This window comes from Buteo buteo, chromosome 19 (genome assembly GCF_964188355.1).
Source record: "Buteo buteo chromosome 19, bButBut1.hap1.1, whole genome shotgun sequence".
In the NCBI taxonomy this organism is placed as follows: domain Eukaryota; kingdom Metazoa; phylum Chordata; class Aves; order Accipitriformes; family Accipitridae; genus Buteo; species Buteo buteo.
Window position 1 is genome coordinate 12,800,043 of NC_134189.1, and position 15,028 is coordinate 12,815,070.

Sequence of the window (15,028 nt, forward strand, 5' to 3'; positions counted from 1 at the left end):
GTACTATTTTCCCTGCTTTACTGTGATCGCAGCTGGGTTTGCTTGATGATGCTGTATCTCTGTTCCAACATTAGGTAACAGAACTCATAAAGTCTGCAAAGCCTTCATGATAAGTTGTATTTCATAGGTAAGATTTACTTGAAATTAAAAAGAAATATAAGGTATCCTGAGCTTTAAAATACTATTTTAAGTAGTAACTCTTCTGATCTGTCTTGCCTGTCAAAGCTATCTTCCTATGAGTTAAGCACACTTAGGTTTACCATGTTGTTCATTGCATGTATTTAAAGATGATTTTTATTAGCATAGTTGTGTTTATGGACCACAGTCTCATTGCACTTGCAAAACAACTGGATAGAGACAAATCCCTTGGTTTAAGCCAAGCATACATACAGAAACAAGTGTAAACTTTTATGTGTGAATTGATTCTGTGCCACTGACGAGATATTCTAAAGAATCATATATATGCCTGATTTTAACTCATGTAAGTAATCATCAAGAAAACATACCATAAGTAGTGAATAAAATTCCATGAGATTTTGATAAAGCTTTTGAAGCAGAAGCTGAACCTGGCATTCTTGCTTTTTGTGAGCCTCTTCAGTGTTTTTCACTGTTCCTTACTTGACTGTAATTAGCGAACAGGAGCATTTGGTCAGTTGCATTGCAATGGAGTGATTTCCTTCTCTTTGTTATTTAAATTAAAAAAGTTCTGACTGAGTGCACTTTAAAACATTTTAAGAGGTTTTTTTCAACATGTATTCTTATATCACATACTTAAATGAAAAAGAAGATATTAATATCTTAGTAATAATCCAAGTTTTCAGGAAGAAAGCAACTCTTTGTCTTTAGGCTAGAGTCAAGATCAGCTGTTTGCTGATAGATGTATTGAGGATAATTCTGGTTGCTGTACCCTAAGGTCCTAGACAATGTTATGGAATTCACTTTCAAGAATGCCTTCTTGTAGCCTTTAAAAAAATTGCATGAAATAGAAATGTTAACTAGGTAGTGAATACCACATCAAAGACTAGATCTCCTTGAAAGGAAAATATATATCTCATAAAGGAGCAGGTTCTGTGCTGAGATGCAAAAGTAAACAAAATAGTATGTGATTTGATGCCTAGGATGTCATAATGTTTTAATTTCTTTGTTACAAGACAAAGCGACCATTTTTATATTCCTTGGGCACCTAGAAGCCTGTAGAACTCACCCTTTTGTGATGTCTGTGCTCAAAACACAGAATGAGATGCATAAGGCTTAGTGAATTTTTTGAGAGAAGGTTTTGAAGAAGGTAGAGTGTGTTGATTTTGTAGGGGCTAGAAGTATCTGAAGTTAGGGAATTAAGCATAAACATGAACAGTTATGAATTTTATGCATGCATAATGTAAGCTTGTATTAGAGGATGACCACGGGTCATCTTAGTATTGAAAGGTGGGTGGAGTACAGTTTGCAAAGGAGGAGTAGCTTATATATGATTCACTAGCAAAGAGGCACGCTAGTAGCATTAACTTGATCAAAGCTACAGACTACTGCACAAATGGGCACAGCCTGCGCAAGAAGGACTTTTGCCATAGATCCAGACACAGAAGAAATCCTACCAAAGAACTTCAGTTATATAGATGCAGTCAGAAAAGTCTTACAGATAGTCCATAAAAGAAATTCTGCAAGTTTTTAAAAATAATCTTTTAAAGGAGGCTTGAGTCAAAGATACTATCAAGATTGAAAAAAATATGAAAGTTCTGTCCTAGTGAAAAGAAGTTCAGTCACAGGATGGAAAGGAAGTCTCTTTTTCAGCATGTTGAGCATGAGCTCCTCATAGATGTCTCTCCACTGTGAGCTGTTAGCAGCAGGTTTATTATGGAGAGGAGAAGAGGTAAGTCTGGATTAGTAAAATAGGGAACTGTTGTCATAGAAGTGAAGTTTTATTTATACAAGAATAAGGAAAGAGAGTAGTGCTTTGGGAATATGCACAAATTTCAGGTTTGGCAGTAAGGAGGCTTTTCAAAAGAATTCACCAGCACAGCCTGATGAGAGGCATACAATGAGATCAGATGGTCAGAGCTTGGTAAAAAAGGGAAATAGCTGGTGAACAGAGAGTTGGAATTGGGCGTACAATCTGAAAGATGAGGCAAGGCACGGAAATGTGCAGTCTGAGGGTCAATAAGCCATACGGATCAGTGAGAGAGATTGAGAGGAGAGGAAGAGAGCTGAGACAAGTAAGATTTGTGGGAAAAGATTAGTGGAATATGGTGGGCAACAGCATCATGAAAAAGAAATTAATTTGGATGTAGTATTGTGTACAGAAGTGTGGAGGGGAAAGAAGGATGGATTAGAAAGCAGCAGGATCCAAAGAGCGAAAAGTCAACGTTCTATACTGTCACTGCTTGACAGCAGTGTCTTACTCCAACAAAAGAACTAAACTGCTGGCTCTGACCAATTACAGTTTTTAAAATATGACCAACAAGACAGCACGGAGGAAAAGAGCTGGAGTGTCTTGTTCCAGTCAGCACTGGGAGAGCTGCTGTGCCCCACTTTGTCCAATAGGATTTTGGTTTGGTATCAATTAAATACAGTCAAGGAATAGAGTGATGGCAAGTAGCTGTTTTTCCAAGGTGAGGAGAAGACTTTCCTTCAAACGTTTTTCAGTTCATATTCTTTCAATTGCTTTAAAAGAATCCCTCTTTGTTTTATTATGTTTTGTGGAGGTTCTTTGTAGAATTGTGAAAGACACCCTTAGATAGCTTTAGAGTTTTAAAATCCAAGGCTCTGTTTTCTATATATTATTAATGGCAAATCCTGTGATTTTTACAAACAATAATAGGTTAGGATCATTCTTAGATCAAGCATGAGTGATATGTGTGATTTTTAAAATGTTAATGTTGTCCAAGCTGATTGCAATTTGCTTTTAATTGCATGCTTTTTCTTTCCTCTCTTCTGTTTATCTTGTTTTCTACCATTCTGCCACTTCACTGCCTGTCTGAAGCTGTTTAATGAATCAGTGCATGAGGTCAACCATTTTGGCTTTAAATGGTTTAAGGTATGAGGACATCTCATTTGTGTGTACCTCTGCCCCAATATTTAATGTTGGTTTTGTAGCCCTGTGTTGTGTAATCCCACCCTCCATCATCTCTTGAAGTGTGGTTTCCTGCTATTTTACAGGCTTCAGATTTGAATTACAGTGTCCATGAAGCTACTTAGGATTTCATTGTTCTCAGATACCCATTTCAGACTAAAGTCTTGCTCTCTTTAATCCAGTGTTTGAAAGTATCCTGACAGTGTGTATTAACTGTGGCAGTGGATAACTGTGTTAATACACAATCTATACATGGCAAGATGTCTCCAGCTGACTAAAGCTTTCTGTTTATTTCAGGATCTTAGACCGGTTCTTTCTTTCATCTATCACAAAAATAAAATCAGGCATTTCCTGCTGGGAGCAGTGCACCCATTGAATAGGGCATAGTTTTATTAACCTTATTGTTCTGTATAACAGAAATCCTGCCATACAGAAAGCAGATGAGGGAGTCTTACGTAGATAATAAAGACTTGAAAGTTCTTCAAGTTCTTTCTTTCTAACATATTCACCTGGTTATGTTGGTGCACTTGCTGAATCCTGTATGTAAATATTATTGTAAATTCCTAACAGCTGTGGGGTTATGTACTACTGTGGCTGATCCCACTAGTTCAGCCCTCTAGGTGGAAGGTCAGAAGGTGTATGGAGACTTCTTTTTAAGTACTCACCATAAGGCCGAAGGTAGGATTTCTCGGTTAAACACTGTAAAGTTCTTTCTATTAGAGATGGCAAAAACAAATGTGGATCCAGGCACTTTTTCTGAATTAACCAAATCTGAGTTTACTTTAGTAAAGCTATCATTACGTTCCTCAGGAAAAAAAAAGAATTAAATACAAGGTTTTCTCTGCTCAAAAATACAGTGGTCATTTTACTTGCCTAGGAAAAACTGCTGGAGGTCTTCTTTGACAAAAGGCCCTGTCTTGCTCACAAATGTTCTTTCACTGTCGTGGTGCATCTTACCATCCCTTCTCCTGCAGTGGGAAGCAGGAGGTTATCTTCTGTATCAACTTAGTCATAATCAGCACCATTCCCAGGACAATGCTGGAAATGTTTTTCGATCTTCATGAAAGAATTGTGGAATAAAGTGAAACAGAAGTCCAGTTTCTGTGATTCGGTGTCAATCGATAATTAGTGTCAGGTCCTTGGTTCAAGGAGCACAATATTAGAATTGCATTTTAAGCCTTCATTTTTGGAGGACATAGTTCACAAATGTGTACTGACCTAAGATACTTACACCCTCCCTCTCTTAGCTCACTTTGATCCCCATACTTCAGTGCACATCCCTTCCATTTTCCCAGCCTGGGTCTTTGTGGGGCCATGTTGTGAAATGGAGCAGTGACCTAATTCATGATAAGAATTACCGTATTTTTTGAAGGAATTTTTTCATGTGAACCAATTCACTGATCTGGTTGATGGATCCCCATGCAGAACTTGAGGCATATCTGAGGAAGCATTGAACTGTGGGGGCAGGACTGAGAAGTGGAGGCACAAATTGCTTAGTATTATTACTAAAAATATTTTTACCAGAAAGTGTTATTGTGGCCTTTACGATAGGCTACTATTTCTATGAGTGAGATTGTGTGCTGCCTGACCGCAATATATGTTTCTCTATCTTATTTTATTTCCCTCAAATTTGAAAAGCAGTAGGTTTTAGAAACGTAAATAGTATTTCTGCTGATAGTAGTGCAGCTCTGTTCTCTCATGAATATCAACTCCTGCTTAAATGCACTCTCCATATAGTATTAGCTAACATCTAACTCCTTGGCATAAAATGTTATGGCAAATAAACACATGAAATACTGGCCATTACCTGTTCATTCTTTCCTTCCTTAATTAGTTACTTAAACTGAAATTTCTGACGTAGCAGTCTGGTCTTGACACCTTCCATCAACTGTTATTTGAAGTTATGGTTCTCAGTGGGAAATTTTAAATGAGGTTAAGTATATAGACCTATAAATAGCTATATCTGTGTTCATACACTGTATCTTTTTATCATACACAGGGCAGGTTTCTCTGTTTTGCTTTTTGAGAAAAAGTAAAAGACTGAATATTGTAATAGTAATGTGTTGTTTAAATGTATTTTCTTATGCTAATTCCTTTCTCACACTGTCTCTGGAATGTATTTCAGCAGGGTTTAATATTCTTTCAGGTACATATTACATGGAAAATATGTTGATAACAAGACTCCTTATATTCTTTATCACATATGCCTACTTCAAAATTCATATCTGTTTATTAAAGAAAAATAAATATGAAATAGGTTAATAACTCAACCAAAACCTCCTTCACAGTTCTCTCATTTTTCCCCATCTCCTGTTCACCAGGATTTCCCTATTGTCAGTACAAGGTCTGCAGAGATTTGAATGTAGAGTACAGCCTCCAAGAGCCTTTTCTCTCTTACCCGTAAGTTACTGTACAGAAATTTTAGCCAGGTTTTGAATGATACCTCTCATTTGCACTTCCATCAGACCACCATTCTGGTCCTGTTTTGACTTTCTAGCATATATTACTTAGACTACATTTTCCTGTAAGAATGGAAACTACATTTACAACAGAATTACTATATATTGGACCCTATCCTATCAAGTCCCTTCTGAAAATGCAATATAAATTAAAACCTTTTTGCTGACCGGTCTGTTACAGAAATGGATCTAAAATATTTTCTAAAATATGTTGAGTGTTGGAATTATTTCACAGCACAAATTCCGACACATCAAGTTACTTCCTACAGGTCCCTGTAAATGGAAAATATAAAGTGGAATTTCTCATGAACCACTTACCTATAGGTGTTTTCAGAGCACCATAGAAATGTCAGAATTCTGACTGCTGTATTACAGATGCTGGACAGTTTGCTTTTAATTAATGTTTTTGTCTCTTCTTCTGTATCTCCTAATGAGAAGTTAGATAAACCAAGTGATTGGAAATCAAAGCAGTAATCCAAGGTACGGTTTGGGGGTGAAGGTGCTGGAACCTCAGTGCTTCCCACTGATTTTTCTAAGCAGTTTACATTCTCTTTGGCTGAACTTCTCTTGATTATTTTCTGCAAAGCTCCTTTCTATAAAAGTCTGCCAAACTCATTTTTGGTTTTGAGTGTATGTATATATGTACATGTATGAAGTCAATTGTGTATTCATAGTAAGTAAAAAATCTGTGCTAAAAACTTTAATTTCTTTTACCGATACGAATTTTTAAGAGCTTTTTAAGTCAGTTGTCAGTACAGTACTGAAGTACAGTATTGCCATTGTTTCTCAAGAGATGTATTTTTTTCATTCTTTTGTCTGATTCTTTTCCTTTGGTTAGAGAAAGCATTTTGGCTAGGTAAACTTGATTGTGCACTGTGCTCTTGTCAGTGAATATGTTTGTAGTAATTTTTAGAAGCACTGCTTCTTCCTAAAGTTACTACTTCTCCCCAGGTATTTAAATGGATTACATAGCCTCTTCCTTTAAAAATACACAGATTTGTACTGAGTTACACTCCTTACCTGGGAAGAGTGATGTGGTATATAATTCCTTCTGTATTCAATAATGTACCTTTTAAGAGGTGTAACAGAGTGGAATTTTTATTCTTTTCTGTCTTAGATGTGTTCAGCTGTGCCAAGTTAGGGCCTTGGGAATTTTTTTTTTTGCCTCCAGTAGAGAAGAATGAATAGGAAAAAAAATTATGAATAGAAAATCATGCCCAAAGACTTTGAGACAGAGATCTTTTTCTAACATTATAGGGGGGAAAAGCTTCTAAATCTTTTAGAATCATAGAATCATTTAGGTTGGAAAAGACATTTAAGATCATCAAGTCCAACTGTTAACCTAGCACTGCCAAGTCCACGACTAAACCACATCCCTAAGCACCACATCTACACATCTTTTAAATACCTCCAGGGATGGTGACTTTGTTTGTGTTTAATTTGTTGCACTCATTTAAGGTTGCAAAGTGGTCAGAATTTGATGACTTTTAGGAGAATTGGGGACACTGAAAGGATAATTAACCTCTGTTCAAAATATACATTGAGCATTTCTCCATATAAGTCACCTCTTCATTTAATGAAATGAGAAATACTGATGGAAATTGTTATATAGAAATATGGTGCAAATGCTTATTTTGAGATAATTTTATCTGGATTTTTATCCCTTTTTATTGTTTAATGGATAAATACTGATTTCACATTATGCCTTTTATTATAGTCAAGTATTCCAGACAAAGCTCTATCTTGGCATCTCTCTACCTGTTATATTATTTTGTCAAGTACCTACCTCTAGACAGTATTTTATTTGTTGTGGCTTAAGAGAAAATCAAAGTCTTGCAGATTTGGTTACATTAATGCTTACTTGGAATTGGAATGACCAAAGCAAATACTTGTGTTAATATTTGTTTAAAGCTAATCCTGTGCTTTTTTCATTTGGAATTTCTTTTCCATTTTCCAGTTGGATTCTTTAACTGTGATGTTTGACGCAAGTGTGATGCAACAATATGTAGATTAGAGAATTAGGAAAGTTCATTAGACTTGTACATTAGTTTCATAAATTTAAAAATGTATACTCTTTTTCTGACATAATCGTTTTTTCCCCAAAAGTCCATGAAGTGCAAGAAAAGAAATTGTATTCCTTTCCAGACCATTTGAAAAACAGAAGAGTGATAAACTTGTGGCTCATTAAATTGAGGATGCCTCTTCTTAATGAAACATCTCCTACTGAACAAAAGCTTCCAGACTTTGCTGTACTGCTGTTTACCATCAGATTCCTTCAAACCCTTCACTGAATTTGAGCCTGAGTTCAGCTGGCTCAGTACAGTGGGATTACTTTTTAGTTATTGTGGTTAGGTTCTGCTGTTTGCTTTCTGTTAACTACAATGCTAAAGATTTGCTTCCACAAGTTAGTAGAGGTGGAAACCTTCCTGAGCTTGCCAGTGAGACTGTAATTCTTCAGTTAGCCACGTGTTCAACCTTCATGGGGCAATGCATGTGCTTTCACATAATAACTGTGCTTTCATGTATTTATCTTCATGATCCTTAATGTCTTTTGGGAAAAGAGTGTTAAAGTTGTATGTGGAATTAGCATACCATTTTTTCACTACTTGTAGTGAGTTAATACATCATCCCAGAATTTTTCTCTTTGGAAAATCAATCTATGCTATATAAATTGACAACCTATGCTATGCTGTGTAGCACAGCATTAAATATTTACTTTGAATACTATTCAGTTAGGTCTAAACTGTCTGCCATGGTGACATATCCTAGTTAACCTGAAACTGTCTGAAGTGCAGCAAAATGGAAATCAGCATGGTCTACAGAAGGCTTGTAAAAAACCTGCTGAAATCCTTGGGCAATTAGCCTGAGCTGAAAGGCTTCCTTTGGCCCAATTGCTACTGCTACCTTAGCAGCAATCACAGAGTAGATGTACCCTAAGAAAGGTCAAGTTGTTTTGAAGATGTCCATGTTTAGAGTTGTGGCTGGAGTATCATGATTTAACCGTAGTTCTAGTTTGTTTGGATATAACAAATTGTGCTAAATGAGTATGTGCAAAACTGTGCAGAATGTGCTAAATGTGCTATATTCTAGTCTCTCTGCCTCTGTAGAGATTTTTAAAAGGTGATCAAAATCCAGATTTTTGCAAGATTGTTATCCCTAGTGATTGCTGCTGTATTCCCAGGGGGCTGGAGAGATTCACTGCTAGCCACAGAAGATAAACACAGGACAGTTTCCTAAGACTATAGATCCATTTAAAGTCAAACAGGACAGCTTCCTTTGGTATGGTTGCAAGGGTTAAAAAGCATAATGAGAATATTTCATTGGATAATAGCTCCACCTGAGGGAAATGCAAAAATAAAATTGTAACTTGCTATAGTCTTCAGATACCAGAGACTACAACAGGTTTCTGTCCTCAATAGAAATCAGAATTCAGTTTTTCACTTATTTTTTCCAGGCCTGACTCAAATATTTTGTGTGTGTTAAGCAGAGACAATTATAGCTTCCTTCTCAACAACTCTTGTCCCAGCAGTAGACCGTTGCTTATTTATATGGCTTATGGCCCTCATTTAGGAGCTACAACTGTCAAAGCTACCTCCAAACATCTTAACAGGACACAGCTGTGACTTATTCAGTCCTGAAGTCTGGTGGCTCAGGAGTTTTCCCTTTTCCAAACATCTGTGAATTTTGATTCCTCCTCCTTCATACAAGAGCTCAGTGCTCTCAGAGTGTGAGCAAAAAGCACTCTTGATTGATACTCAAGTAACGTACTCCTTGACAAAGACTCCTAGATTTCTATTTCTGTGGGTTCTGCAGGAGTAACATGGTAATGTCAGATATCTGATCAGTCTAATATTAGTGCTTTTCATTGCCTAGAGCCATCAGTCGAGACAGTAAAGAGCAATACAGAGCATTAACTCCTCTTCATTATCAGATGGGTTTTTTATAATTTTATAATATTTTTTATAACTTCATTATAAAATCCTATATTCCATGAGACACCAACTCATGGAAACAAGAGACATCAGCTGTCTAAGTATCTCACTTTCACAGTGATAAGAAAATTTGCTTTCAACTACAGTATCCTGCAGCTTTTCAGACCATAGTCTTTTGTTCCCTCTCTGTATCGTTCTCCTCTCCCTCTTCCCAATTAATCATGTAAGAATGGGACAGTGGCACCAGTTCTGTCAAGCCACCAAAACACTGTATTTTATCAGGGATGCTGAATGTACAAAATCCTAACAACCTAAAAAACAAAGGCACAAAGGCTTAAGAAAGTTGCGCACTAGTGTGGAGAAACACAAAGTTCATCCCTAAAATTACTGCTGTATATTACAGATGATCAGAAGAGCCTGCCATTTCTCTGGAGAACTGATAATCCACCAGCCATTTTCACAGCTTTGACACTAACTCCCCTCTTTATTGTGAACTAAACAGAACTCCTCTGTGTGCAGTTTGCCAAAGTCCTCTAATACTATACACAGTTGACCTTGGTAAAGGAGGTGCTGTAAATCTTGCATCCTCTTTGAGATGGAGGTAAATGTGATGTATAGAGACATCTTAATTGTTGCACGATATTCTGCTGTGTTTATTTCCGAGTGTCTTTAGATGGGATCTTCAACTAAGGAGTTCCAGCTTGTGAAGAAAAAAAACAGCTTTTCACTTGTCTGCATAGGAGCTTATGGCAATGTTCATTAACAGTGACCACAGAACAATTGAAGCAGTTATATAGGGTGATATGTATAGTGTAGGGAGGAACACTCTCTTTAGGTGAACAGATGTTTACCTTAGTGTACCTTTATAGTGCCTACAATTACAGAATAAAAATGACAGTAAAGGATCTTAACCCCTTAGGTATCTGCTTCAAAAGGATTGATGGTGGTCACGTTGTCATAGTAGAGAAGCCAGTAGCCGTGATGCATTCCTCAGTCCACCTACAGGCATATGCATACTCATGCACTGGTGGTGAATAAGAGGGGCTTGAATTGGAGCCAGAGGTCCAGCCTGTGTGGTGGGGCAGAGCCATTCTGCTTTATATCCTTCTGCTGTCAGCGTGGCAGAGCTTTCAGCTGTTCTCCTAGTTGAGGCCTGTCCTTACCTTACAAACCAGAAATTACATTTTAACTTTATTGACGGCAGGGGGGGATTTTTCTTGTTACTGCTTACTTATTTGTCTGATTTTACTCTGATATTTTTAGCTCTCAAAAAGCTATGCCTAACAGCTTTCCCAATATCTGCAAGAATTTGAAAGTTGTTCCCTTAATTCAGAATAGCCAGTAATTTAGTTAAGTGTCTTGGATATAGTCTTTAGGAGTACCTAAAGCCACCCTACTGCTTTAACGAAAATGGGGCTATGATGAAACCATAATTCATTTCCCTCTTATTTTGTGTAAAGGTTTATTAGCTCGTGATTTAAGCAAACCATCTGGTCCTGCTGGCAATCCAAGTTATGTCAGACTCAATGCTTTCTCCCTGTAATATGTTACTTGAGGCAGTTAAATTACATACTTAAGTCCCAAGTCTGGCCTGTGCTTTTTCCATGTCCTAACATCTGTTCTGGGAAATTTTTCTGGGATCCAAACAAGTTTGCATGGAGCCAGAACTGTTGTCTTTGTCTTTCTTTTCATGTCTATTTCTTTTCCTTCTCTCTGTCTTGCAGTCTAATCAGTTCAACTAAGTAAAAGATAATGCAGAAATTAGCAGTCCCTTTATCATTTCACTAATGTACACAGTGAAATGAACAATAGCTTAAAAACTCAAGAGCTGTAGAAAAGTAGGAGACTGTCCTCTGAGAAAGTAAGTGACACTTAGAGAAATGTTAATTATTTTTTTTAGTCCTTGTAGTGTTCTTACTACTGACTTGTAATTGCAAGACTTTTTGTTTTGCTGGCCTAATTAATTTTGGGCAAAAGTACAGACTTCTAGTACGCTTTGTCTTGTAATGCTGATTTCTTGTTTATACAGGAAGGGTCTATCTTTAGAAAGCCAATAATTTTAAATACACAAGTTAGCCTGCTGAGGTGGTTTTGAAAATAAGATCTCTAGTGATTGATTTATACAATGATGATGGAAAATGACTTGTTTATGTTGGTATTTGTATCTGTATTCTCTAAAATTTCATCATTTGGTATTCTGCCTGGAACTTTTGGGACACAATAATGAATATAAACAACTATCCCATAGCCCACTGTGTCTGTATGTGTATTGAAAGAAATATAATTTCTTTCCTTCAATCAGGAACATAAAAATGTGTCTGTCTTCAGGCATGTAATTAAACATTAAGCTGTAAGTTTCCTATGTATTGCTGCACCTGAAGTACTGTGTCTCCACTTTAGGAGTAGGGTTCTTAGTGTAGTAGTCAAGTCCCTTTGTCATGCCCTTTGAGACTTTTAATTATGGACTGATGTGCAGTCTTTTGTGCTTGATCAAAAGAAAAAAAAAAGGATGAGGAAGGAAAAATAACAAGACCAACAGATACCTTGGACCATCTGGATGATTAAAACTTTAGCTGAATCAGTGAAAAACCTCATGAAGTTCAACAAGACCAAGTGTAAGGCCCTGCACTGGGTTCAAGGCAATACCCAATATCAGTACAGACTGGGGTTTGAATGGATTGAGAGCAGTCTTGTGGAGAATGACTTGGGGATACTTGGGGATGAAAAATCAGACATAAGCTGCCAATGTGTGCTTGCAGTCCAGAAAGCCAACCATGTCCTGGGCTGCATAAAAAGCATGGCCAGCAGGTCAAGGGAGGTGATTCTCCCCCTCTACTCTGCTCTGGTGAGACCCCACCTGGAGTACTGCATCCAGCTCTGGGGCCCCCAACATAAGAAGGACATGGACCTGTTGGAGCAAGTCCAGAGGAGGGCCACAAAGATGATCAGAGGGCTGGAGCACTTCTCTTATGAGGAAAGGCTGAGAATTGAGTTGTTCAGCCTGAAGAGACTTTATTGCAACCTTTCAATATATAAAGGGACTTGCAAGAAAGACAGACTTTTTACCAAGGCCTGTAGTGACAAGACATGGGGCAAAGGTTTTAAACTGAAAGAGGGGTAAGTTTGGACTGGACATAAGGAAGAAATTCTTTACGATGAGTGTGGTGAGACACTGGAACAGGTTGCCCTAAGAAGTTGTGGATGCCCCATCCCTGGAAGTGTTCAAGGTCAGGTTGGATGGGGCTTTGAGCAACCTGGTCTAGTGGAAGGTGTCCCTCCCCATGGCAGGAGAGTTGGGCTAGGTGATACTGAAAGGTCCTTTCCGACACAAAACATTCTATGAAAAAATGAATAATAGAGAGAAATGCAGTCTCTCTTCTGCAAAGATTGTTAATCTACACATTATTTATATAGTGTACCACTGATTTGCTATCCTTAATAAATACTATTGAAGCCAGTCATATACATTTGAACTATGGATGCATTCATATCCTGTCACTTGAGACTGGAAAATTTTCCTTTGCAGTGTCTGTGGAGGGTGTTCTTTAGCCTTTTCCTTATTCTTTATGTGCACATATTGTATAAACGTGGATTGCACGGGTCACCATTTCAGAATAGATCCTCTGCCCCTGTAAGTGTTTTTTCAAGAGCATAGCATCTTGCCTTTTTTTTTTTTTTTTTTTTTGCCATATTGATGACTCCATTGCCCCTTTATATTTGCACGGTACCACTGTAGTGAAATACATCATGTTACCAGCATTCATCACGCATTTGTTGCTTGGATGATGACCCAGAATTGCTGTGCTTCTCTGAGAACGTGTAAGCAGAAAATTAAGCTCCAGAACTATCTTCCAGAGAGGGCTATGGAGGCCTTTTTTAATTTTCTGTCCAATAGAAAAGTTCTCTTCGGGTGAGATCCTTAATCACTGAGGAAGAAGTTCACAATGGGAAGAAAAGGTAGCTGCCACTAGATTGTAATTTAAACACACTGAAGCATTTGGGGATCCTGAGGCTTCTTTAGTTAGTCTGTCTGTCTGGATTGACCTTAGGTATTAGAGTCTTTGGGCGCTCATTTTAAGAGGCAACCAATACCAACCACATCAGTTGATGTAGCCTTCTTCCTGGCCTGAAATGTCTACTGTGTTTCAGAAATTTTCAGTAATGCATTAGTTGTCCTCACATAAGAGGTGGGAATTTGAGCTTGCCTATCCTGATCATCAGTGATCTTTCCAGGAGCTAGTACAGAGGTTCATTAAGATGCCCAGCCTCATTAATATTTTGCATATCCAGTCCCTTTCTCAATTTTACTGCCTTTTTACTGACTTTGGGGGGAACTTGACCAAGCTCTTTGGAAGTTCCTGGCTTCACATTACCCAATGGCCACAAAAGCTTGCTGGAAACACCACATACTTGGAGATAATGTGGCAACTGTATGTCTATGCAACAGCCTGTTTTCAGATTCACAGTTGAGTTAGAGGTGCCTGAAATTAGAGTTTGTGGGAGCAAGGAGGTTAAGATGGTAGATAGGCTCCTGAAAAGGGCTTCATTCTTTTGGTATTACATCATTTCTTCTATTTCTTTACAGGCTGCCGCTGACATGGTAGATAAACTTCTCCTGTTATATTGCCTTTTCTTTCCACCATGCTTTCTAAGGAGATGTACTACTATGTAAAAAATTTGTCCTGTGTTGACATTTCCCTTTGCTGCTGCTGTGAATCCCATACTGATCTAATTGACATAGTTTGTCCTCTTTCACATAGTTTGTTCAGTTTCTCAGGAACTCTCTCCTCTAATGGAAACTTCACTCAGCTTCCTGTTCTTCCCTAAAGATAAGCTGTCACCTGGTCAGGTCACTTAAGGCCTAAAAACAGTGAAAAAAATAGTCTCCATTTAAGTTCTCTGCAGATCCATCCTGCTCAGAATACACTAAGACCTTTCAGGCCTGTATACAGAGAACTGGGTCATGGGTAAGTCATAGATAGTCAAAGATATACTCTGCTTTATATACTATCATCTGAGCAGAGAGAAAAGAGAAGCAAGAGTACACTGTTTACACCTTCTGAAATGGAAACTTTCTAGTTATAACTGACAGGGCACAAGCTTACCTGCAGTTAAATTGAAAATGTCAACAGCATGTCTCTGAAAATGCCTCAGCGTGCCGAGAACTCTGGTTCTTGGCAAATATTTTTTCTTTATTATATAATTAGCTGCTCTTGGGGGGAAAAAAAATCAAGGGTGGATTTGAAGTTTTTTGTATAGGCTAAATTAGATGTGCTTTGCAAGCAGTTTGCTTCCAATGAATATTCCTGGATTGCTGCTCACAGGACTGCTTACTGGGACATATACAGACAGCCCTGCACTAAGATGCATAAGCGGCAAAATAAAATGTTGTTTTATAGAATTTTAACTGAAATGGTCCCATGGAGTATCTGTAACTTGATGAATCTGAACAGTGAAATCTTTATTGTGAATACAGTGATCATTGCTGTAGTGAGTTTTGTCTTTAGTAAATCACGTGACAAGTGGTACTTGCTGGAGAGGATGGAAGGTAACAACAGTTCCGTAAACTA

General features: G+C 37.7%; 1 protein-coding gene across 2 annotated transcripts in view; it reads left to right on the plus strand.

The window, feature by feature from the left end:
- ERC1 (ELKS/RAB6-interacting/CAST family member 1) overlaps positions 1 to 15,028 on the plus strand; it is a 299,516-nt gene that overhangs the window by 177,048 nt on the left and 107,440 nt on the right. The window lies entirely within an intron of this gene.